The 27,208-nt window shown below is 39.2% G+C and overlaps 1 protein-coding gene across 2 annotated transcripts in view; it reads left to right on the top strand.

Moving 5' to 3' along the window:
- Window positions 1–27,208, top strand: part of PLD5 (phospholipase D family member 5) — a 406,765-nt gene that overhangs the window by 67,102 nt on the left and 312,455 nt on the right. The gene's annotated exons all lie outside the window — the stretch shown is intronic.

Here is a 27,208-nt window from a genome sequence, read left to right as displayed (position 1 = left end):
CACAAATGGGGTACAACTTTTCATTTCTGTGGTTGAACACAATGTAGATTCACACCACTCATGTAATCATACATAGACATAGGGTAATACTATCTGTCTCATTCTACTATCTATCCTTCCCCCACCCCCTCCCACCCCATTTTCCTCTACACCATCCAAAGTTCCTTCATTCTTCTCTTCCCTCCCCCTAACACTCCCTCTCATTATGTATCATCATCAACTTATCAGAGAAAACATTTGGCCTTTGGTTTTTTGGGCTTGACCTATTTCACTTAGCATGATATTTTCCAACTTTATCCATTTACCAGCAAATGCCATAATTTTATTCTTCTTTATGGCTGAATGATATTCCATTGCGTATATATACCAGAGTTTCTTTATCCATTCATCTGTTGAAGGGCATCTAGGTTGGTTCCACAATCTAGCTATTGTGAATTGAGCTGCTATGAACATTTATGTGACTGCAACACTGTAGTATGCTGATTTTAAGTCCTTTGGGTATAGGCCAAGGAGTAGGATAGCTCGGTCAAATGGTGGGCCCATTCCAAGTTTTCTGAGGAATCTCCATACTGCTTTCCAGAGTGACTGCACCAATTTGCAACTCCACCAGCCATGTGTGAGTGTGCCTTTTCCCCCACATTCACACCAAGACTTATTATTGCTTGTGTTCTTGATAATAGCCATTCTAATTGGAGTTAGATGAAATCTTAGGGTGATTGTAATTACTAGGGATGATGAGCACTTTTTCATATATTTGTTGATCACCTGTATTTGAATAAGGGGAAGTACAATGAGGAAGCCAGGTTTCTGACTTGGTTTCTGGCTCCACCAGCTGAGCGTAGGACATGAACTAAGAGTAACCTTGGGGATGAGGATGAGTACTATCACACATGTCGACCTCAAGGAACTGCAGGAATCCAGGTGAATGTGGCCAGTGGCACTGAAGGTGAGAGCAAGCCTTACATCTCTGATTCCTTAGCTCAACTTTTCTTCCCTGAAGGTGCCAATTTTGGAAAAGTGTCTCCTTGGAATTAATTCTGCAATGCCTAAGTGTTAAAGCTATTATCATATGGCTTAACAGTCCATTTGGCGCTGGGTTTATTTGTATTTGAAACTCAACAGATTTACAGGTAATTACATTCTACAAAACTAATGTCTTGGGAATTGGAATGTTCTCCAGTAGTTGAAACTCATTTAAAAAAAAAACAAAAACTGAAAAGCACTCATTAGTTTCTGTAGTTGCCTTTTAAAATTTCTTGCTATTTTAAAGGGATTTTTTTTATCAGGTCTTTGATACAACACTAACTTGTAATAGCCCAGTAAATTCTTTTAATGCATACAAGCAACCTTGTATTTTCTTCCCTTGTTTTCCCTAGGAAAATTGTAGACATACTTGCCAGAATCCTAATTACTAGAACTAATCTATGACTTCTAATAAGTATTTCATGTTATGTACTCCATAAGATTATTGTGCTTTTTGGGAGAAAAACTTTTATATGATATTTATCTTTTTCAGTGGACATCATGCTTTGTTAACAGAACATATCTACACTCCTTATTTAGTAGAAATGGAAATACAAGCCAAGTTAATTTTTTCTAATAGCCTTAACATTGCAACTAACCTGTCACATTGATCTACTTTTACATTCTCTGTACTTACTGAATATTGTCTCATTTATCTTCATACTGTTCTGTGAAGGGACCAAGTATCATCTCCCTTTGGAAATTGAATCAAAATGGAGCCACTGCTTTTGACTCAGACATATAGCAAATTTGTATTGAGTCAAAGACCAACTCCACCTTATTTTGTCTTCCCAATTCTATTTCTATCTACTTGTTTTAAATTACTCTACCATTTTCAGTTATTTTTAACTCAGAAGAATGATACATTAGTCTTTAAATCTAGATTTGGGAACTCCGACAGCATGGAGATGTATTGCTAATTGAAATATCCTTTTGGGGGCTCTTATTAAGTATCACTATACTGCTGACTGCTAACTTGCTATTTTAGGCTTATATTTGAACATTCTGACTTCTTTATATTCTCTTCTGTCTCATTTCTCTTTCCATTTTCTTCTTTCTCTTTTCATATAAAATCTCAAGATATTTGGAGATTAAGAACATAAAATGAAACATTTTCTCTTTTCTTTCAATTTCTCTTCTAAAACATTTTAAAACTAATGATTCCATTGTATTGTTTAAAACATAGTCAGATATAAACTTTTAGCATGGGCATGTCTGGATTCTTCATTTGATGGGCTGCTTCATAATCTGAAGTCATCCATGTTTGGAACACATGTATTTGATAAAGTAAGGACTATTAACCAAGAAAAGTAAAATGTTTTCTTCCTATCTTATTTATTTTTAATTAACTACATATATTTTTGAACTCATACATAAAAATGAATTATACATATTAATGGAGTAATGTGTTTTGTTACATGTATATATGTGTAGTATTGTATCAGGTTAAAAAAATCCATCTTCTCCAACATTTATCATTTTTTTGTGGCAAAAACTTTCAAAAATCCTTTCTTCTAGCTTTTTGAAGTATACAGTACATTATTTTTATCTATAGTCTCCTTACTGCACACCAGAACTTACTCTTACCTAACTATAACTTGGTCAACCTTTCCCCATCCAAATAGATATATACTTCATTTTAATTGATTTTTGCTGAAAAAAAAAATGGTAGTTACATATTAAGCCATTTGATGAAATAAAATCACCGATAAACTATTCAAGCCAGAGACTGCTGCATTTAACAGATGAGTACAGTCTGTGGTTGAGAACGTCAAGTACAGAGCATCTGACTCAGGTTTCAGGTTTTTCACACCTGAAAGCAGTTCTGTGTTTTAATTCCAGCAGCCTTGAACAAGAACTTACTACCACACAGCAAGATGTAATCAAACCTTGCCCAGCTTTTGGCCACAGGGACCCACATGATAAGCTAGTTCTGGGATTTGTCTCCAGACTCATAGGGTTATAAAGCAGGGTTCACCTTCTGCCCTGTCAGCTAACCTTGACATTGAACCAGACTGATCCTGGTCACCCAGACACATCCAAAAGCATTCAAGCAAACAAAATGTGCTCCTTGTGCTCAGCCATCTGAGAATGTCTTTGGAAACCATGAGGTTATTAAGCTCATACATCTTCAGATTATCAAACCTTGTGATTCCACTGAACCTCAAGCAGTTCAGCAGTGAGAAATGAGTGCCAGCTCCCTTTTCCATTTTCTGCTTTGTAAACATGTCCAATTTAAGTAAGAACACCTGCCCTTCTGTGAAAAAAATCAGCAATACTTTTCATTTCTTTTTCTATGCTGTTTAGTTCAATGTACCTATTTTTTGCAACATCAAGGAAAATACAAAATTTTGTGGATTATTGAAATCCAACAAGCTGGTCTCTCGGAGTCCTTAAATTTCAAAACAAATGATGTGTGAAAGCAGTTCAGTAAATGATTTCAACAAGTTTCCCTCACTTCACTGACTTAATTAAAGCAAATTGCTTTCAAAAACTACACAAACTGAGATACCATATTTCACTACATAATTGCTACAGATATTATGCCAAAATGTTTTTTTTTTTGCAAAAAAGTGGGGTGCAACCATTATGTGAATTATTTTTTAAATTGTGCCAATATTACTTAAAAATCATTTATTACTGATATGTCTTTGGTATAAGACTAGGATACAGGGATTACTCATGAATGCATGTTAAAATTGAATAGTCCAAATTGATATACATCATTTCTTTGTGACAGTTCAGTGAACATTTTTCTAGTCTGAAAAAAGGTTAATACATTAATCGTTATAAATTTGTCTGTTACAGTCAAAATATTAACTTTGAGAAAATTTACAACAGTATTGCAAAGTATGGACTTGTAAAATTTAATCTTCTGTGTCTGAAGATTCTACAGCATTATCATTGGTTTTGTTATCTAATGGGCCATCCTCAGCACTACATGTATAATATCTGTTTACATTAATAGTGCAGCACTCTAAACAAACCATGCAAGCCAGCTTTTGAAAACATGCTTGACAATACGTGTGCACTGAGAATTCTAGACTCATAGCTCACAATGTACAAGAAGACAGATGCACATCCATATGCCACTGGTGAATGTATTGCTCCTCTGTTTCTTTTTCTTTTCTTTTTCATTTCTGGGGATTAAACCCAGGGTGCTTTACCATTGAGGTACATCCCCAACCATGTTTATTTTTTTATTTTGAAATAGGGTCTTGCTAGCCTTGAACTTGCAAGCCTCAGTGTAGCTGAGATTATAGGCATGTTACCACTGTGTCCTGCTGTTTACCTTGTAAACGGTGTGACAGAATTATACCATATGACAATTATGCAATTAAAGGTAATAAACCAACTTTTGGCCTGAAAAAAAATGATGCAGTGATTTTGTGGTGGTGATGATTATGTGGTAAAATACGGTAGCTAATGGTAGGATTGTGAAGAAAAAAAATCATATTTGGCTTTTCTCCAGCCCATTACGTAATGGACTTGATTGGCTTCAAAGTTCAGAATACATTTTCTTCCAAATGCATGCTGCCACCAAAGAAGTCATAGTTTGTATACATGCTATTTTAGAATTCCAGCTGTTGTCATTGTTCATTGTGTGTGGATATCTAGTGCTCATGGTGCTAGGTATAGAAGAATGGCTGAACCTGGAAGTCCCAGCAAGGTAGGTGATATACTCTGTACCCATTTTGCTCTGGATTTAGCTTCCTAAGTTCCCAGGTGAGTCTGCTGCCTTGTAAGGAACTAGGATGGGACTGGATCCTCAGAAGCTGCATAAATCAGAAAAGTTTCTTGTGAAATGAGAAGACAAAAAGATAGCCAAAGTGTCCATCATTGTTTCTTCCTGAAATAATTTCTCATATTCTGCAACAAAAAGAGATATGGACTGGGGCAGAGGTAAAGAACTTATAAGTTGAAGATGGGAACTGAGCTGTCTGGAGGATGCAGGGTGGGGTGTCACTGATGCACCCGGGACGTGGAGGTGGCTCTTGCTGACATAGCTCCCCTGGGACTATAGAGTGTAAGGAGATAAAAAGTGGAGCTCCAAGCCAGCTCCATCGGGAGCCCTTGAATGAGTTTAGTCCTATGTCACGATGGCATACAAACTTCTTGCTGCTTAAAAACCACTGTTGGTGTGAGAGAACTGCCCACATTGTCATGGACAAGGAGTGATGATAGAGGAGTCCACTAACTTCAAAGAGGAACGATTGAATTTGGTCTCAGCACTTTAAGATATGAGCAGGCCAGGCTGGGGCTCTGAGCACAGCTGAGGTGCCTGGACATGGAAAGAGAAGACAAAGGCAGAAAGGGAAGATAGGCTACTTACTCAATGGGTGAATGGAAGCAGGCATCATTTTCACTTGAAAAAAATGAAAGAATGTCACCAGTTTTATCCATACCTAAGTTAGCACAGCCAGTCATTTGCTAATGAATTATATTTGGCAAGTCAGAACTTTTATTCTCTTTAATCTTTGTCAAAAATATTAATACTGTTAATCATAATAGCAATAAACATTATTGTTCAGTACTAATAATCAGGTATTAATTATGTGGCCAGACTCTAACAGATGCTTAAAGACATTTTCTGTAATGCTTATAACTTTGCATGATAGATCTTACAAGTCTTCTCTGGAGGTTGGTGGTGGGAAAGGGTAACCAACTTGCCCAAAGCTGCCAAGCTAAGTAAGTGATGGCCCCAAAATTCTAACCCAGGTTAGTCTAGTTCTTTAGCCCCTTCTGGATCTTCTTGACAGCCATCTTTTTTTTTTTTTTTTTCTTTTCCCATGTTGGATCAATACAACAAAGGACAAAGATTTCTCATGGGCAGATCATGAGCCTCAGATAGACTATATTATCCATTTGTTGTGCAGGTGATTTTGCTTTGGGCAAGCAACAGATTTCATGGGTTCTGTTCTCAGACCTTTGCCTCTGGACCTACACAGACACCTGTTCTGGTTGTGCAGTCACAGTTCACAGTGCTGCCTGGGGATTCTGGCCTGGGTTCATGCAAGTTCACTGGATGGCAGGGCATGTAGGTTGAAAAGCTTCTCCAAATCCATAGAAAAGACAACTTGATAAAATAAGGGACCAGAATGTGAGAAAGTGAAATTAAAAGACAAGTGGGCAAGAAATGCAAGAAATGCTGCTCAAACTCAGTAGAGAGTTGGGCTATGCAAATTCAAGAATCATTATGGTGCTGTTTTATGTCAACTGTTTTATCAAAAAAAAAAAATTGACTAATAGCTGCAGGGTCAATGAGGAACAAGAACACAGCCCTGTTTGGGGGAATGTAGCTTCTCTGGAGGCCAATTGGCATTATTGACCACATTTTTAAATGCTATATAAATCATCCCACTTTTAGAAATGCATTTTCAAGAAATATAATTTTACATTTATTGTAGGATGTTTAAAATAGTAAACAAACAATCCCAATGTCCATTTCCATGGAGATTGTTAAGCATTGTGTGTCAGTCAGGCATGGTGGTTAATACCAGAGACTTTGGAACCACACTGTTTGTGGTTGTGCTGCCTACTAGCTCTGTGACCTTGAGGAAGTTATTTACCATCTGTGTCTAAGTTTTCTCATCTGTAAAGGGGATAATAAATAGTAACTCCCTCATAGGGCTGTTGTAATGATGAGTGAAGACATCAAGCACTCGGAGCCTGACAACGTAGTAAACATCATGGAACTGCAGTCATCCCCCGTGTCCTCACTTTGCTTTCTGTGGTTTCAGTTCCCTGTGGTTTACTGCAGTCAGAGAACACTAAATGGAAAATTCTAGAAATAAATGATTTCACAAACTTAAAATAATTTTTGCAACAGTATTTTGTTATAACTGTTCTATTTTATTATTGTTAATCTCAAACTATCATAGGTGTGTTTGTGCATGATAGGAAAAAATAGTATATATTAGGAGTTGGTTCTGTTGGTGGTTTTCTTGGAACACATCCCTTGTAGATAAGGGGGGATACCTGTATTTTAGAAGTTGGTTCTGTTGGTGGATTCTTGGAACATATCCCTTGTAGATAAGGGGGATACCTGTATTTTAGAAGTCTTCTGTGAAATGTTACCTTAATCAGCCATCACTATAATGAAATACCAGATTCAGTCAATTTATGAATTAAAGAGATGCTAATTTAGCTCACAGATTGGAAGGTTCAAAGCCCAAGACTGAACAACCTCATTGGTTTGGCCTCTGGGAGTTGGCAGGTTTTGGCACATTATGGTGGCAGCACAGGTAAGAGCTAATGGTTGCATCTTGAATTGGAGCAGAGAGCAAGACAAGACAAGTGGAGTGCCCCAGTGCCTCCCCAGGTCATACCACAGAGACCTCCTGAAGGTCACACCTCCTACAGGTCTGTAGCACCTTTAAAGGCCCCCATAAAACTGTCACGTTTTATATGCTTGTAAATTACTTGAATTTTGTTTACTACAGGTATGTGCTTGTAGTAATAAGGGAAAAATTTACCTTTCTAGCATTTTATAAATTTATTACATATAGCATTTTTGGATATTAATCAAATCATGATATTGGAAAGGCTATCTGGTAGTTTTTGGCATAGCTTAAAAATGGAGATGTTCAGCTTTGGCTAGTTCAGAGCCCACAGCAAGCATCTAAAATCAATAGAGTGCTATGAAAACTCTACCGCTGGGGGACCCGAGCTGTTTGGGAACTCAGAATTTTCTGGCTAAGTTAAAAGACCTTGTTGTGAAAATAACAGATTTTCATTTCCCCTCTAATTTTATAACTCTTGGCACCACAACCTTTGTTTTGCTGAGAAATGTTTGAAAAATAAATGAGTGTACACATTGAGTCTTTAACCACTGAGCCACATCCCCAGCCCTTTTTATGTCTTTATTTTTTATATTTTCCAAGATAAGTGTGCACTTCTTATGCGGTCTAGAGATTGCAGGATTTGTGACACTGGAGGGGCTCTCAGGGAGCGTGGGGGGAGGGGCTTCCTTAGAGCACCGGACTCGAGCCCCAGAGTCACAGATACACTGAAATGGCTTGTGAAGTCTGCAACCAAGGACTGTCGGGAAGCATCTTGCCCCGACGCCTGGGAGCCCCTGTACAGAACAGCAACGCCCGTGCAAGCGCACCACCTGCTGGGCCTGGGTGGTAATTTCAACTTGGATTGTCAGGGCGAGTTAATGAAGAAAATCCTATTTCTGTACTCAAAATTCTGCGCAGAAGTTCCTTATTCCAGTGAGAAGAGGTGGATGGGGCAGTTGCCAAACAGCTATATTTGGTCAAGAAAGGGGATTGTTATGGAATTCTAACAACATTATTTTTATTCTTTTGGGAAGAGCAAAAGATTTTTTTTTTTTTTTGCTATAAAAACCAGAGTTTTTTTTTTCTTATTTTTCTTTAAAATTTTGAGAAATATAAGCAGTACAAAAAACATTGCAGAGAATACTATAACCACCACCTACAAAATATCCAGAACCAACCAGTGCCAATATTTTGTAATCCTGAATACACTTTATCCTTTGAAACTAGAAGAAACAAAATATTACAAAGATGAAATCCCTTTAAAATTTATTTAAAAATTTTGATTTTTCACTAATATGAAAATTGCATATATTTATGAGTACAGTACGATGTTTTAATATATATTTAAGTTGTGGAATTACTAAACCAAGCTACTTTTTTTTCTTTCTGGTGCTGAGGATTGAACCCACTGCCTTGTGCATGCAAGACAAGCACTCTACCAACTGAGCTACATCTACAGCCCTAGACTAAGCTACTTAACACACCTCACATACTTCTTTCTTTGTGGTGAGAACATTTAAAATCTGTTTCCCCAGTTTTGAAATTGTAACACATTATTACTAATTACAACCACAGTGCTGTGCAGCTGGTCTTTAAAACTTGTTCACTCTAATTGAAACTTTGTATTTTTTGAACTACATCTCCATATTACTCAGTTCCTTCCCACCTCCCAGCTCCTAAAGCCACAACTTGAGTCTCTACCTCTATGAGTTTGATTTTTTTAGATTTCCACATAAGTGAGATCATACAGTGTTTGTCTTGTGTGCCTGTCTTATTTCGTTTAGCATATTGTCCTCTTGGTTCATTCAGGCTGCCATAAGTGATAGAATTTCCTTCCTTTTTTAGGGCTGAGTTGTATTCCACTGTGTAAATATTCACCTTTTCTCTATCTATCAGATGAAGTCATTTTGAACCTACCCTTAATCTTATGCCTCTTCCTAATTTCCTGGAAATTACTCTTATTAATTTGGTAAGTATCTGTGTATTTCTTTTTTTTTTTAATATATTTTGATGTTCAGTAAATATTGCTGAATGCCTTCTACAAGCCAGGTAGAACACATAGGAGACATCAGAGGGGGAAAAACAGAGAAAAATGTTTCTAAATATGAAACTTATACACTACCAGAGAGACAAATGAAACTTATGGAATTATGTATTCTATTAGAAAAGAGTGCAATGAGAAAAAATTAAAATTGGTGTAGAATAAGGGGGATCAGAGTTATTTGAATGGTATGAGTAGTTTTTTTTTGGTATAAAATGAGGTGATCAAGATAAACCTTTTTGACAAGGTGAGATCTGAGCAAAGAGTTAAAGGAGATAAAGAGTCAGCGAAGTGGTTGTTAAGAGGAACAGCGGCCAAGGCTAGGAGAGATGTGCCTGGCATTTCAGATAGCAGAGAGGCTGCATTAGATCTAGGGAACAAGTGGAAGGATGAAAGGAGAAGGTATTGACAAGGGCAGGAGTTAGTGGTAGGCCCAGGGGACTGGATCGGGCAGAACCTCTGGACCATTGTTGAAACTTGGGCTCTTACCCTGAGAAAATGGGGAAACCAGGGTTTCAAGTAGGCCAGTGAGCTGATGACTGGATGCCGTGTTGAGATTCAGTTGTAGGGAGGCGGCAGCAGAGGAAGGAAGGACCAGTGGGAGTCTACCATAATAATCCACAAAGGAGGCGACGCTTGCCCCGGCCAGAGTGGAACAGGGTGAAGGTGAGACATAGTCAGTTTCTGGGTATAATCTGAAAGTAAAGTCAGAATGAATTTCTGACAGATTAAATTGAGAGCATGAGAGAAAGAAAGGAGTCCAAGAAGATACTGTGATGATGAGGAGGATGACTGTTCTTGTCATTATCGAGGCTAAATTCACATAAAATGAGCCATTCCGATCCAGTGACACCTAGCACATTCACCGTGACATGGGGCCACATCACCTCTTGTGTCAATTCCTGTCACTGTGACAAACACTTGAGAGGAACACCTTAAAAGGAGGAAAGATGTATTTTGGCACAGTGTCAGAGGTGTCAGTGCATGGTCACTTGGTCCTGTTGCTTTGGGTCTGTGGTGAGGCAGAACATCATGGCAGAAACGTGTAGCAGAGGAGCTGCTCAACTCATGCTGCCCGGGAGACAGAGTGAGAGAAGGAGCCATGGTCCCAGGGTTCCCTTCCAGGGTCCATTCCCAGCGACCTAACTGCCTTCCGTTAGACCCCACCTCCTAATGGATCCACCACCTCTCAGAAGTGCTCTAGGCTGGTGCCCACGCCTTTAGCACACAGGCCTTGGAGGATAATTACCCAGACCTCAGCATAGTTCCAGAACACTTTCAGTGCTCCAAAAGGAAACCCAGACTCATTAAGTGGTCACTCCCCATTGTTTCCTTTCCCAGGTATCTGGTAACCACTAATCTACTTTCTGATACTATGGATTTATCTCTTCTGGATATTTCCTGACTATGGACTCATACAATAGGTGACCTTTTGTGTCTGATTCTTTCACTTAGCATCTGTGTTATAGCATGTGTCAGAACTTTTATAACAAAATCATATTTTGTCATATGGATAGATGCCACGTTTTGTTTCAGCCATTCATGGATATTTGGGTTGGTGCCACCTTTGGTTGTTGCAAAAGTATTGCTGTGAATATTGGTGTTCAAGTATATGTTTGCATACTTATTTTCAGCTCTTTAGAATATGTACCTGTGAGTGGAATCACTGGATCATATGGTAATTCTCTAACTTTTGGAGAAACTGCCAAACTTTTTTCTGCAGTGCACGAACCATGTACCAGCAGTGTATCAGGGTTCCGATTTCTTGACAACACTTGATATTTTCCATTATGCTTTTAAGTTTTTATTTTATCCAGTTCTAGTGAGTGTGATTTCAGAGTTTGGGGCCTATAATAGAGTTTCTATAACAGACAAGAAAGACTTTGTGTACAGTAGGATAGGATGGGATGGATGATCTGTGTCCAGTTTGGATTTGAGATACCTCCTCAACACCCAAGTAGCAGTGTGGAATAGACACTGGAGAGATGAGTCTGGAGTCAGGAGGTTTGGGCTGGAGGTACAATTTGGGGAGTGATTGACATTTGGTTGCTATGTGAGTCTGTGGAACCAAAGCATACACACAAAAGAAAACTAAGGATTGAGTCCAAAGGCACTCCAAATTTAAGAGGTTAGATAAACGAAGTAGTGTCATGTGATGCAGACCAAAAAGGAACACCCAGGAAGGTGACAGAAAAGCAAGTCCATCAACTGAAAGGCCAAGAGGAACAAGCATGTCAAAGAGAAGGAAAACTTGACTGTGTGAGAGGCTCTCAAAGACTCAGTGCCACTGGGCAATGGACCTGGCAATGTGGTGGGCGTGGGCAGCCTTAAGGAGGGCAGTGCCCATGGAATGATGGGGAGTGGAGTCCCCAGAGGGAACGCTTTCCAGGTTTGGTTACAGAGAGGTGAAGGGAAAATGACATGGGAAGGCCTCTTTTAATTTTTTTTTTTTTTAATATGGGAGAAATAGTTGCGTTTTATATGCTGACAAGAGTGATTTAGTATAGAGCAAAAATTATATACACGTGTGTCTGTATATCTGCACACATACATACACACAAACAGCTGCAGAAGAGGGGATGATTACTGAGATGTCCCTGAGAAGTCAGGAGGGAGGGGATGGGATGCAAGGTACGGAGAGCATGACTCTGTCAACCGTGGCGAGACAGAAAGGCAAGCTTAGGAGATTCAGGTGCTGGGAGGTGTGAGGATCAGGCAGTGGGGTCTGTGGAAGTGAAGGAAGAAAGGTCATTAGCTGAGAGTGAGCCAGAAGGAGAAGGTGTTGGAAGTCTGGGAGAGGCGAGGGAATGCGGAAGAGCCCTTGGGAAGGTGGGACGCGGGGTGGAGTAGACGTGGGGGAGTGTTGCTGGGAGCCTGAGGGATCCACGTGTGCGGGCATGAAGCTTGCTTCCCTCCAGCCAGGCTTCGCTGCGTAGGTGGGGAGTGAAGAGTGGGAGACCCCGAGGGCTGGAGGACAGGGAGGTACATCAGAGCTGGGGGCGCTAGGGAGTAGAGGGCGTATGCATCAGAGAGATTCTGCCGGTGGGTTTTGATTTTCTTTGTGTGTATGTGGGGGAGGGGGGTGCGCGCGCACTCGAGGGATTGAACCCAGGACCTCACTCATGCTAAGCATGCAGTCTGCCATTTAGCTACACCCCCAACCCTGGTTTTGATATTAGAATGAAGAAGGAGGAAAGAGACAACATCAAGGGTTGAATATTAGTGTCACAGTACTATGACCTACAGGTTGCAAAACCTAAGAGGGACAAAAATAAATAAAGGTTGGAGGGAGGTTACCTGAGAAAGTGAGAGGAAAAGATAGAAGCTTGTGGGCAGAGTGGGTGGGATGTGTGGAGCTGAGACTTCGAGTTCGTGGTGCTAATGTGGGGGTGAGGCTGAGGCGGGATGGAGGATGAGATTACGGAGAGGGGTGGTTCAAGAAACAGACACCAGAGCGCTGGAAAGATCATCTACGCCTATGCTGAAATGTTGAGGATTGAGCCACAAGTGGTATTGAAAACAGTGACGGCGAGGAAAAAGGAACTGAGCTGGGGTCCGGAGGTAATGGTGACACCGAGGAGCGTCAGGTGATCTGGCCCCATGACCACAGACCCAGAGCTGGTCCTGTTTGGGAGAAGGAAGGGAGAATGAATGTTCTGAGAGCCAGTGAGAGGCGGGGAGGACATCTGCGGGACCTGCCACCCAGCCATGCAAGGTCGAAGGGAGAAGCAACAGCTTCCCCTCAGAGGGCTGCAGGGCACACGGGGGCGCCAGAGGAAGGTCCATGGGAGCAAGGAGTAGGGAAGGTTGAGGAATAGATTCTACTGCACAAATTGTAGAATTGTTGTGTGTGTATTTGCAAACTTTCAAAAGAAAAGCAAAGTCGTATTGAAAATGATATTCGTCGCCCATGATTGCAAATCCCTTCCTAAACGTATGCCTGTGCCTCGGAGAATGGATTGCAGCACCTCTAATACAGCTCCACCGGAGTCCGAGCACGTGAAAAGCCTCTGGAACCTGTTTGTTGAATAAATTAGTGTAAATATCACCATGTCAGGTTGAGATCAAGCAGGGTATGCTAGAGGCCTCGCATTCTGAAAGCCATGTTCTGCTTTCTTTCATGGGTCTGTTGTTCCACCTAAGAAATATGTAGTGAGTGCTGAGTACCTGCTACATGCCGGTGTTGAGCAGGACAAATAAATTCATGGAGCTTAAATTTAAATGAATAAGATTCATGGGCATGATAATAGATTTTTGTTTGAATGAAGAGACTTGTGTGTGATTGCAGTATTTTTACATTAGGCTCCCAAATATTACTGGAAATCTTATTTTTCATTATGTACAACTAGACTTTTTTTCAGTTTGTAACACTTGAGGAGTGTGTGTGTGTGTGTATGTGTGTGTGTGTGTAAGGCAGAAAGATAGAACAGAGAGAATATGAATGGAGGAGCAGGGAAAACTCCAACCAACTTCGAAAGCCTAGAACATGGAGTACAAAATTACAGATTATGAAGTGCAACCTTTTTATTTTGAATTCAGTAATCCAATTTCTACAGTAGACCAAAGAGTACTGTATGGATACATGGTAATGGAATTTAATATTTAAAGAAACAGAAATAATGAGCAAGAATGGTTTTGCTATCTTTGCTGTTGTTTTATTAAGGACATTTTCTTATTGCAAAGCTAGAGACTTTTTTTTTTTTCCTATTCAAATGCATATGCAAGAGAAAGTAGGAAATCATGTTGAATTTGGTAACTGATGAGGGATTTGGGTAAACTAAAGGGCTCTTGTTCTTTCTAAAGAGACAGCAGCTTCTGGTCTCCAGGTCTGGGCTCCAGTGTGGGAGTACAGTCCCAGAGGGCCAGGTCTTCCAGTTTTTTCTAATCAAAAAACTAGATTTTAACGAGGTCCCAAGTTTTTAATCCCACCATTTTTACAACACAGCAAAAGCCAAATAAATTATTCATCCCCCAGGTGGCCAGTTTTATAGATCATCACCAAACAAATGATACTATTTGTAATGTCTGGTAACAGTCATGAACACTTCAGACTGTAATTCCAAATATGCAGACTTACCATTTGATTGATGCCCTTGGCATTCAGATGTTTCAGTCTTTACCACTTTATGTTTTCTCTGTTGAGAGTCCTTCGGACATCTTTGTTCAAAGGAATATTCTGGAATGATGGCATAGTTGTAAATGTGTGCTTACCAATACAGTAGCCACTAGCTGCATGGTACTGAAGAGTATTTGAGATACAGCTAGTGTGACTAAGGAACTGGGGTTCAAACTTTTATTAGATTGGCACTAATTTAATAAACTTAAATTTAAAAGGCCAGTGACCAGTGGCTACCAAACCTTACAGCCAGGTCTGTATAGTTCTCATCCCCACAGAAATCCAATCAAGAGTTACTGAAATTTCAAGCCAAACCAATGTGTGTCTTTGATCACAAAGTAGAACAAGAAGAAGAAAAAACAATCCATTCCAACCAAGGTAGGAATCATGACAAAATTTCATGTCTAAATATATGAAACTTACAAATCAAGCTGACAAACTCTCAAATAAAATATAGTCATCCTTCTACCTCCTACTATGAAGTATTCCTTCAGAGTGGCTGGGAAGGTCAGGTTCAGACTTAGACTCCCTGGACTCCAGGGTCTGTTGTGGAGCATGGTGGCATGGGGGTAGCTGATCTTTCAGTCCCCACTCCAGCTCCACTCTGCACAAATGGCCCGGTGTGCCTGCCGGAAAAGAGTGGAAATTTACATAAGTAGAGCTCTGGGACCCTCTTTGGGACACTTCTGATCCTGCAGTAGGTTCTTTCTTTTCTTCCTCATGGGTGTAGCTGCATTTGACTTCAGACACACACAGCTTTGTAGAACCGCCCTGTATAGTGAGCTCCTGTATTGATTTGGGCACGAAGCTCCCCTCTGGGACAAGCACTATCGTCTGATTGATGCCTTTTGGGATCCCATGTAAGCACCTACCTCATTGCCTACAAATTGAGGGATAATCACTCTTCTAAATGGGCTTGTACTGAATTCTTCAGAGGCAAATTAGAACTGAACTTGGCTGCCGTATTTAGAGTGTTTAAGATCTGAAGCAAGGAATGGGTACAGATGTGACTTTGGTCAAAGGTTAATGAGCATTGTTCACTTCATTAAACTGCTTATTTGCCACCACTGAATTGTCCTCAGCAATGAGCCTCAAAAGATTCTTTGTACTTGGAGCAATAATTTATGCTGGAAGAATTAAGGAATAGAAGATGAATTACATATTGCTTTTAATTTATATAAAGATCAATCCAGTGAGTTCCATGTGATTAAAGTCATTAGTTTAAAAATCAGGAGTCTTAATGCTTAGAATTTATGTCTGGATTATCCGCATCTAAATAAAACCTTTTAGTGACTTAAACATTCTTATATTAAGGTAGATAGAAGGAAAAAAAAAAACAATTATCACACTTAAGTACGCATATATGTATGTAAAAAATTTGAGACGTAATAGTTGAAGGACGGCTTCTGAAGCTTATTTTGAACAGTTGATTTATCACATTCTTTCCTGGTTGAAGGTATCTTTGTCCCAGAATTGTCACTGGTAATAAAAGTCATTTCGTTACTGCTTAGAAAGCTAAGAACTATACCCTTATTGTGGTGTGGCTCCCTCTTGTGGTGGAAAAGAAGAACACATGCATGCACAGTTGAACTGTGGAAGAAAAGTATGAAGGTCCTGGGGATAGTACAGAAAGAGTAAATTGTGATGGTTTGCAAAGATTCAGGGCTTCTAGTAATTTCTCTTGGTAATTCAGGATTGTCTACAGAACATTCAGTATGCTTTCTATTAGATATTTTGGATCTTGCAAAGCTCTGTGAAGTCTGATTTACTACTACCCCCCCCAACAGCACTCAAGTTTTACTGCTGCCTTCATTTCTTCTCTGTGGTAGCCATTTGTTATGATTAGAAACAATCTTGTTAATTTTGTATCTCAAAAGATGCCATAAGTGTAATTAACTAAATATTTTACTCCTGAAATATATTTTGCCGTGTGTTACTCTTCATATGTACAAATGCTTGGCAATCTTGGGTTAGTTTTAGAAAGTGATGGTTCCTTTTTCTTACTGCCTTGACCTAATTTTGCCTCAGCCAACATCAGTTTAAGTCTATTGAAAGAGAAGCCTTTGAATCATTATTAGAAACTGAAAGGCATCCTACATGCTTTATGGTTCTTAAACTAAGTTTGCTTGAGATTAAATGTGAAAGCACCATCTTGCTTGGGTGATTATTCTTAAGTGACTCTATAATCACTGGTCCATGCTGCGCTCTCTCATCCTTGCTGCCTGAATTGGTTGCAGCTGGACAGGGGTGAGTGAGGCTAAATATCTCCAATGCCAGAGAAAAACAGGTCATATAGGAAGATGGAATTTGAACTTCAAATTGGAGATGAGAGAGACAAAGTAAGATAAACAGTTCCCAACACTTTTCTACATTCTTTGCAGGGTGTGGGGGATAGGATATATGAATGTCATTCTTTTGCTATGGACTAATTGGAAGTCTACTTTTCTTTATTTCCTCTGGATTCCTGTGCACCAGAAAGGTCTGGATTGTGGTGACAATAAATGTGTGTCACAGTAACCAGTGGGAGCTTTCATTTTCTTGTGATTATCTTTTTGGAATGCCTAATAAACTTTTCATTAATGCAGGACCAACATTTGAACATATTGAATAGGTGAATAATGAGTACTCTGTGGAGAATGTAATAATGTCTTATTAGGCTTCTCAAATGCATTTTAAATAACTTTGAAAGATGCAATAAAGATTTCATTTAAAAAAATGGATTCACTTATAAGAAAACACTAAATGAAATAGATGCTATTAATATAACTTTTGTCTTAGTCCATTCAGGCTCCTGTAACAAAAATACCATAAATTGAGTCTTATAAACAATGGAAATTTATTGCTGACAACAGTCTTGGAATCTGGGAAATCCAAAATTAAAGCAGTTAGGTTTTTAGTGAGGGCCTGATCTCTGCTTCATCAATGGTAGTTTCTTGCTGTGTGTACACATGATGGAAAGTACAAAGTTCCCTGAGTTCTTCTTGTAAGGGTGCCTTCATAACCCTGTCATCTCCTAAAGACTGCCTCTTAATGCCATCATAATGGGGGATTAGGATTCAACATGTGAATTTTGAGGGGAACATAAAGATTCATACCATAGCATATTTGTGGATGGATTTCTCTTTCCTTGCATGCTTCCATGTTCACAGGGGAGGGAGAAACTCCTTTGGGTCTCTCAGCTCCTGGATCTCAGATATCTGTTTGTCGTACCTGGAGATGCTACCTGTTAGGGTGTGTGGAAGAGCAAATTCTAGGGGTGCAAAGGAAAGAACTGGCCTTTTAAATTTCCACATTTGTTTTAATGAAAATATATAAACTATTGTTTTATAAAAAATTCCAAAACTTTTTTTCTTTCTCTCTCTAGAAATTCTTAATTTCCTTCCTGATGATGTCTGGAGGTGGGTATCAATGAGGTGGCTGTGATTCAGGAATCAAGCTGAGAAGTCTAACAATTTCAATTAACACAAGTATCCACACAATTTTTTACATCAATTTAATCCTGATTCATCCAACAGGCAAATGATTATTCAGAAATCCGCTTTTCATGATCCCTTGTTGTTTCTACTAGGTTAATTTATTCGAGAGACAAAGTCAGTTTTTCTTAGGGGAAAAGGTGCCAATACACTGAGCATTTCTTATTGCAGCAAAAGCACAGATTTTAAATCTGCTTAAGTTTGTGCAGGGCTCTGATACAGATGGAAGGAAGGTGCACACTGACTTTAATGTACCTCCTGCCTTTAGCTTGTCATTCAGTCCTTGGGGAGGATGAAGGGAGGTGGCACAGATAGTGAGTGCTGAGCAGGAGTCCCCATGGGAATTGGTGGTAAAAATCAATCCTGGAAGAGAGTGTTTTATATGCAAAGGCCTGGAAACTTGAGAGAGTATAGCCTTTGGAGGGCCTTGCAAACCAGTTCTTTGTGACTAAAGCATAAAGTACTTCTAGGGGTGTGGTGGGAAAAGAAACTTGAAGGGGCCCCTCCAGGAAGAACCTTATATGACAGGGTGAGTAGTCTTAGTTTTACCTGACATAAGGAGGATGCCATTTAAGAATTTTAAACAGGATCTGAGGGTGTAGGTCAGTGATAGAGTGTTTGCCTAGCATGTGTGAGACCCTGGATTTTCTGGTATGGAAAAAGGGTTAGGGTTAAGGGGGCAGATTTTAAACGGGAATAGCATGTTTACAGACTGACTAGATATGCCTAAACATAAAAATAAAGCCCAGGGCATCCTAGACGTGGCAGAAGATACTGTGTGATTACATGTTCAATGGTTGGCATGGAGATGAGTGCCAGTCAGAGGAGAGGCAGAATTGTCATGGGTTGAAGCCATACGAAATGTCTTCCCGAAGGAGGAAGGCATATCTTTGCACCTTGAAGAATAAGTGGGGAAAAAAGGGTGATGGTTTGCTGATGCTGTTGAGGGGACTTTCATTGCTGACAGAGACAAAGGCTAGTAGGAAGAGGCAGATGAACCTTTTTCCTGGTCATGCTGCAATAGATGTGACCGTCTCATTCTACTGGAGAAGTGTAACTGGGCTTAGTGTAGGAATAGTCAAAGCAGTGTATCTGGGTGTCCTTGAGAAAAGATGTGGGGATTAAATGAGACCCCCAGATTAAGCAACATTGCCTCATTCCACCTTGGGGACAAGTGCCTGACACTCAGAACTGCTGAGCAGTCCTTTAAGGGAATGTATGCAATCCCTAAGTGTCTAGAACCTACTATATATAAGCTTTGAGCTACGTATTAGCCATATATTGTCTCCTCTGGACACCTGATTTGTCTACTGTATCTGCTGTTCGAAAGTCCATTGCCCATAGGCAGTGAAGGTGTGATTGGTTTTCTTGGATGCTGTTGAGTCATAGTTCCTTCTGGATGCTATCAAACCTGATAAGTGCTTTGGACTCTTCTGAAATATCAGATCACTTGGTCTTCAGTATGAATTTTATTTTGCAGGTTGAATGAACTCTGGAACAAGGGTTTAGAGTTTTGCTAATAGTTATTCCTGCACCTTTCTCAACCTAATCATATGAGGGGATGTGAACGTTGTCTTTTTGATAAAAGGAAAAGCAGTTATGAAAGAAACTTAACCTGATAGAATGCATCAGTCTCCAAGCAAAAGTAATTTTTTCCTATTTTTTATTGGTGCACTGTAATTATACATAATAGTGGAATTTGTTGTTACATATTTGTATGTGCACATAATGTAACAATATAATTTGGTTAATATTGTTCCCCAGTATCTCCCCTTTCTCTCTTCTCCTTCTTCCCCCTGGTTCCTTTTTTCTGCTCGATTGGTCCCCCTACTATTTTATTGAGACCCTCCTGACCTTTTTAAAATTTTCTTTTTCACTCTGACTTCCAAGTATGAAACATATGACCCTTGACTTTTTGAGTTTGTCTTGTTTTACTTAATATGATGCTCTCAGGTTCCATCATTTTCCTACAAATGACATAATTTCTTTCTTCTTTATGGCTGAATAAAATTCAGTTATATATATATATATTTTTCTTTATTCATTCTTCTATTGATGGCTACCCAGGCTAATTTCATAATTTAATTATTATAAATTGTGCTGCTACAAACATGGATATGCATGTATCACTGCAGTATACTGATTTTAATTCTTTAGGCTAAATACGGAGGAGTGGTATAGCTGAGTCAGATGGTGACTCTCTTCCTACTCTTTTGAGGAACCCCCATAGTGATTTCCCTAGTGGTTATACTAATTACCACTAGCAGTGTAAAAATGTTATTTTTCCCCCACACCCTTTCCGGCATTTATTATCTTGGTGTTCTGGATGCCTGGCATTCTAATTGAGCTGGAATGAAATGAAATCTCAATGTGGCTTTGATTTGCATTTCCCTAATTGCTAAAGATGTTGAACATTTTTCATGTATTTGTTGGCCATTTGTATGTCTTCTTTTGCAAAGTATCTGTTTAGTTCATTTGCCAATATATTGATTGGATTTTTTATTTTTTATTATTTTGTGGTAGGCTTTTGAAGTTTTTTTGTATATTCTGGATATTAATCCTCTCTTGGTAGAGTAGGTGGCAAAGATTTTCTCCCATTCTGTAGGCTCTCTCTTCTCATTCATGTTTCTTTGGCTGTGCAGAAGATTTTTTTAATTTGATGCTATCCTATTCATTAACATAGTATTATTTCCTGAGCTTTAAGGGTCCTATTGAGGTATATTGCCTGTGGGTATATGTTGGAGTATTGTATCTACATTTTATTCTAGTAGTTGCAAAGTTTCAGTTCTAATTTATAGGTCTGTGATTCATTTTGAGTTGACTTCCATGCAGGCTGAGAGATAGGAATCTAGTTTCATTCTTCTACATATGACTATCTAATTTTCTAGCACCATTTGTTAAAAAGGCTGTCTTTTCTCCAATATACGGTTTTTGGTATCTTGGTCAAGGACGAGATGACTATATCTATGTGGGTTCCTCTCTGTGGGTTCTTTCTTTTCCATTGGCCTGAGTATCTCTTTTTATGCCAGTACTATGCAGATTTTGTTACTATAGCTCTGTAGTATAATTTGAAGTTGGGGATTATTATGCTTTGCCTTTTTTTTTTTTTTTTTTCTTAGAATAAAGAGAAGGGATTTGGCCAATCTGTGGGACTCTGCCAATATTTTCAACAATTCTGGGAAAATAATAATGAATTCATCTAATAAATATCATACAGTGGAATAGATGCCCTAGTGAAGATACAGCCACTCAAGCTCTGGGGTTACTTTTTATTAGAAGGACCAGAACACCCTTGCCATAAAAGATGTCATTTTTGAAAAATGATTCCTTGCACATCAGAGCTCGTGGTACCCTCATCACTAATAAGGACCTTTTTCTGGGTTCTGCCGGGGAAGGGCAGTCCCACGGATTTCAAACATAAGCCCTGATTAATACAGTGCCCATCAGGCTCCAAGCAAAAGGAATTTTTGCCTATTGTGTGGAACTCTGCCAACATTTCCAACAGTTCTGGGAAAATAGTATATTCATTAATTCAGCTAGTAAATACCTTACAATAGAATAGGTGCTAGAGTGGGGATACAGAAGTGAGCAACAGAAATACTGTAATTACCCACCTGGAACTTACAAGTGGGAAGGGAAAGGAAACATTTTGGCAATCAATAGACATTTTTGCTTAAATGGACTATTATTTTGAAGACTCATGGCCTGAGCTTTGGATGAGGTCCAGTTATTCTCGAGTGCTAACTGGGTGGTTAAATCCTTCTGAGGTTAAAATTTTAAGCAATAAAATGTGGTCAAAGCATAGGAAAAGCAAACTGAACAATAGTTTACAATGGAGTGAAAGCCTTTCTGCACAGAACCAGCTCCAAGTCCCTGAGCCAGTGTGTGGCGAGCTCTGGCCCACAGGTTGCTTCAGAGACCAGGACAGGGCAGCCAGGGACTTCCCCAAGCAGCCCGGCTCCCTCCAGCAGGAAGTGCCTTTCTAGGCTAGCTTCTCAGAGCAGACCGCCCAGTGAGAGCCTTTCTACACAGAGCCAGCCACAAGTCCCCAAGCCAGTGGAGACTTCTGACCTGCATGCAGCCTCTGGGACCAGGGCAGGGCAGCCAGAGACCTCTCCAGGCAGACCTGCCCCCTCAGGCCGCAGGCTTTTTCCACGGGGCAATCCAAGATGGCGGACTAGAGGGTGAATGCATCTCCAGTCGCTCCAGAACCCAGAATTCAAGAAGGGGAGGCATTGAGAGACTCAGACTAAAATAGAGCCATGGGGTAGGTCTCCCCCACCCAGTGAAGCTCAGCCCGGGTGGCAGGCTCGGATTCGGGCGGCTATTAGAGTAGGGCAGGGTGGCTAGAGTCTTCTCCAGGCAGCCCTGCACACTCCAGCGGTGGGCTCCTCCCACACGGCCAGCTTCACGGAGCAGGCCCCCGGTGAGAGCCTTTCTGCACAGAGCCAGCTCCAAGCCCTGGAACCAGTAGCGGGCTAGGGGCAGCTTTCTTCGGATGCACTGTGTTATCAAGTTACTCCAAGACTTCAGGCTACTGAAGGCTGGGAGGTGATGCACTGGAAATCTACAGGGACACTATAAGCCAATAGAGGAAATCTGCAATATCACAGAATTCCACTGACATCTGACCAATATGAGAAAACAAGGGAAGAAAATGTCCCAAACAAACCTAGATACTATATCAATAAAACCCAATAACAGCACAGCAGAAAAAATGTCAGAAAGAATGTACATAATTAAAACAATCAGGGAAGCAAACAAGGAGATGAAAGAGCAAATGCAGGCATTGAAGGAGGAGATGAAAGAGCAAATGCAGGCATTAAATGATCGCAACAATCAACAGTTAAAAGAGCAAATGCGGGAAGCAAGAGATCATTTCAATAAAGAGTTAGAGATACTGAAAAAAAAAATCCTTGAAATGAAGGAAACAATAAACCAAGTTAAAAACTCCATAGAAAGCATAACCAATAGGATAGAACACCTGGAAGACAGAATCTCCATAATTATGGAATATCATGAGAAGGCCAAATTTAAGAATTATTGGGATTGAGGAAGGCTTAGAGAAACAAACCAAAGGAATGAACAATCTATTCAAAGAAATAATATCAGAAAATTTCCCAAATCTGAAGAATGAAATGGAAAACCAAGTACAAGAGGCTTATAGGACTCCAAATACACAAAATTACAACAGACCCACACCAAGGCACATTATTATGAAAATACCTAACATAAAAAATAAAGACAGAATTTTAAAGGCCACGAGAGAAAAGAATCAAATTACATTCAGGGGGAAACCAGTAAGAACATCAGCAGATTTTTCAATCCAGACCCTAAAAGCTAGAAGGGCCTGGAAAAACATTTACCAAGCCCTGAAAGAAAATGGATGCCAACCAAGAATCTTATACCCAGCAAAACTTACTTTCAGATTTGACAATGAAATAAGATCCTTCCATGATAAACAAAAGCTAAAGGAATTTAAAAAGAGAGAGCCAGCATTACAGAACATTCTCAACAAAATATTCCATGAGGAAGAGATGAAAAGGAATAGCCAAATAAAGGTGAAACAAAATGTCAAAAAACAAAAATGAGTCAAATGACTGGGAATACAAATCATAACACAATAATAACCCTGAATGTTAATGGCCTGAACTCATCAATCAAAAGACATAGACTGGCAGATTGGATTAAAAAGAAAAATCCAACAATATGCTGCCTGCAAGAGACTCATCTCATAGAAAGAGATACCCATAGACTAAAGGTGAAAGGATGGGAAAAAACATACCATGCACACGGACACAGCAAAAAAGCTGGAGTATCCATCCTCATTTCTGATAATGTGGACTTCAAGCCAAAACTAGTCAGAAGGGATAAAGAAGGACATTACATACTGCTTAAGAGAAGCATAAATCAGCAAGACATAACAATCATAAATATCTATGCCCCAAACATTGGTTCATCCACGTATGTCAAACAAATCCTTCTCAAATCCACAAATCAAATAGACCACAGCACAATAATACTAGCGATTTTAACACACCTCTCTCACCGCTGGATAGATCGTCCAAACAAAAATTGAATGAAGAAACCATAGATCTCAATAACACAATCAACTATTTAGACTTAACCGACTTATATAGAATATACCATCCAACAAAGAACAAATACACTTTCTTCTCAGCAGCACAGGGATCCTTCTCTAAAATAGACCATGTTTTATGCCACAAAGCTACTGTTAGCAAATACAAGAAGATAGAGATACTACCTTGTATTCTATCAGATCATAATGGGTTGAAATTAGAAATAAACGACAGAATAAAAAACAGAAACTTCTCCAATACCTGGAGATTAAATAATACACCATTATATGATGAATGGATAACAGAAGACATCAGGAGGGAAATAAAAAAATTCTTAGAAGTAAACGAGAACAAAGACACATCATATCAAAATCTCTGGGACACTATGAAAGCAGTACTTAGAGGAAGATTTATTTCATGGGGCGCATTCAACAAAAGAAGTAGAAATCAACAAATAAACGACTTAACACTACAGCTCAAAGCCCTAGAAAAAGAAGAGCAGACCAACCCCAAAAGTAGTAAAAGACAGGAAATAGTTAAAATCAGAGCCGAAATCAACGAAATTGAAACAAAAGAAACAATTGGAAAAATTAACAAAATAAATAGTTGGTTCTTTGAGAAAATAAACAAAATTGATAAACCCTTAGCCATGCTAACAAAGAGAAAGAGGGAGAAAACTCAAATTACTAAAATTTGGAATGAACAAGAAAATATCACAACAGACACGAGTGAAATACAAAAAATAATTAGAAGCTGTTTTGAAAATCTATACTCCAACAAAACAGAAAACCTCAAAGACATCACCAAGATTCTAGAGACATATGAATTACCAAAACTGAACGAGGAGTACATACACAACATAAATAAATCAATTTCAAGCAATGAAATAGAAGAGGTCATCAAAAGCCTACCAACAAAGAAAAGTCCGGGACCAGATGGGTTCTCAGCCGAGTTCTACAAAACCTTTAAAGAAGAGCTCATTCCAATACTTCTCAAAGTATTCCATAAAATAGAAGAGGAGGGAACCCTCCCAAACTCATTCTATGAAGCCAATATCACCCTGATACCTAAACCAGACAGAGACACATCGAGGAACGAAAATTTCAGACCAATATCCTTAATGAACATCGACGCAAAAATTCTCAACAAAATTTTAGCAAATTGAATCCAAAAATATATTAAAAAGACAGTGCACCATGATCAAGTGGGTTTTATCCCAGGGATGCAAGGTTGGTTCAACATCCAGAAATCAATAAATGTCATTCACCATATCAACAGACTAAAAGTTAAGAATCACATGATTATTTCAATAGATGCAGTAAAAGCATTTGATAAAATACAGCATCCCTTCATGCTCAAAACACTAGAAAAAATTGGGGTAGTGGGAACATTCCTTAACATTGTAAAGGCCATCTACGCTAAGGCCATGGCCAATATCATTCTAAATGGTGAAAAACTGAAAGCATTCCCCCTAAAAACTGGAACAAGGCAGGGATGCCCTCTTTCACCACTTCTATTCAACATCGTTCTTGAGACTCTGGCCAGAGCAATTAGACAAACCAAAGAAATTAAAGGGATACGAATTAGAAAAGAAGAACTCAAACTATCCCTGTTTGCTGATGACATGATTATATATTTAGAGGAACCTGGAAATTCCACCAGAAAACTCTTAGAACTCATAAGTGAATTCAGTAAAGTAGCAGGTTACAAGATCAATGCTTATAAATCCAATGCATTTTTATACATAAGTGATGAATCTTCAGAAAGAGAAGTTAGGAAAACTACCCCATTCACAATAGCATCGAAAAAAATAAAATACTTGGGAATCAATCTCACAAAAGAGGTGAAAGACCTCTACAATGAGAACTACAGAACACTAAAGAAAGAAATTAAAGAAAACCTTAGAAGATGGAAAGATCTCCCATGTTCTTGTATAGGAAGAATTAATATTGTCAAAATGGCCATACTACCTAAAGTGCTATACAGATTCAATGCAATTCCAATTCGAATCCCAATGATGTACCTCACAGAAATAGAGCAAGCAATTATGAACTTCTTCTGGAAGAATAAGAAACCCAGAATAGCTAAAGCAATCCTCAGAAGAAAGCACGAAGCAGGGGGTATCGCAATACCAGATCTTCAACTCTATTACAAAGCAATAGTAACAAAAACGGCATGCTATTGGTACCAAAATAGACAGGTAGATCAATGGTACAGAATAGAGGACACGGACACAAACCCAAATAAATACAGTTTTCTCATACGAGACAAAGGGGCCAAAAATATGCAATGGAGAAAAGATAGCCTCTTCAACAAATGGTGCTGGGAAAATTCGAAAACCATATGCAACAGAGTGAAATTAAATCCTATCTCTCACCCTGCGCAAAACTCAACTCAAAATAGATCAAGGACCTCGGAATCAGACCAGAGATCCTGCATCTTATAGAAGAAAAAGTAGGTCCAAATCTTCAACTTGTTGGCTTAGGATCAGACTTCCTTAACAGGACTCCCATAGCACAAGAAATAAAAGCAAGAATCAATAACTGGCATAGATTCAAACTAAATAGCTTTCTCTCAGCAAAGAAAACTATCAGCAATGCAAAGAGAGAGCCTACAGAGTGGGAGAATATCTTTGCCAATCATACTTCAGATACAGCGCTAATTTCCAGAATCTATAAAGAACTCAAAAAACTCTGCACCAAGAATACAAATAATCCAATCAACAAATGGGTTAAGGAAATGAACAGAGACTTCACAGAAGAAAATATACAAGCAACCAACAGATATATGAAAAAATGTTCAACATCTCTAGTAATAAGAGAAATGCAAATCAAAACTACCCTAAGATTCCATCTCACCCCACTTAGAATGGCGATTATCAAGAACACAAGCAACAATAGGTGTTGGCGAGGATGTGGGGAAAAAGGTACACTCATACATTGCTGGTGGGGTTGCAAATTAGTGCAGCCACTCTGGAAAGCAGTATGGAGATTCCTCAGAAAGCTTGTAATGGAACCACCATTTGACCCAGCTATCCCACTCCTTGGCCTATACCCAAAGGACTCAAAATCAGCATACTTAGAGATACAGCCACATCAATGTTCATAGCTGCTCAATTCACCATAGCCAGATTGTGGAACCAACCTAGATGCCCTTCAGTTGATGAATGGATAAAGAAACAGTGGCATATA

The sequence above is a fragment of the Sciurus vulgaris genome (assembly GCF_902686455.1).
Source record: "Sciurus vulgaris genome assembly, chromosome: 12".
NCBI classification, from domain to species: domain Eukaryota; kingdom Metazoa; phylum Chordata; class Mammalia; order Rodentia; family Sciuridae; genus Sciurus; species Sciurus vulgaris.
This window is presented reverse-complemented; position numbering and strand designations above follow the sequence as displayed.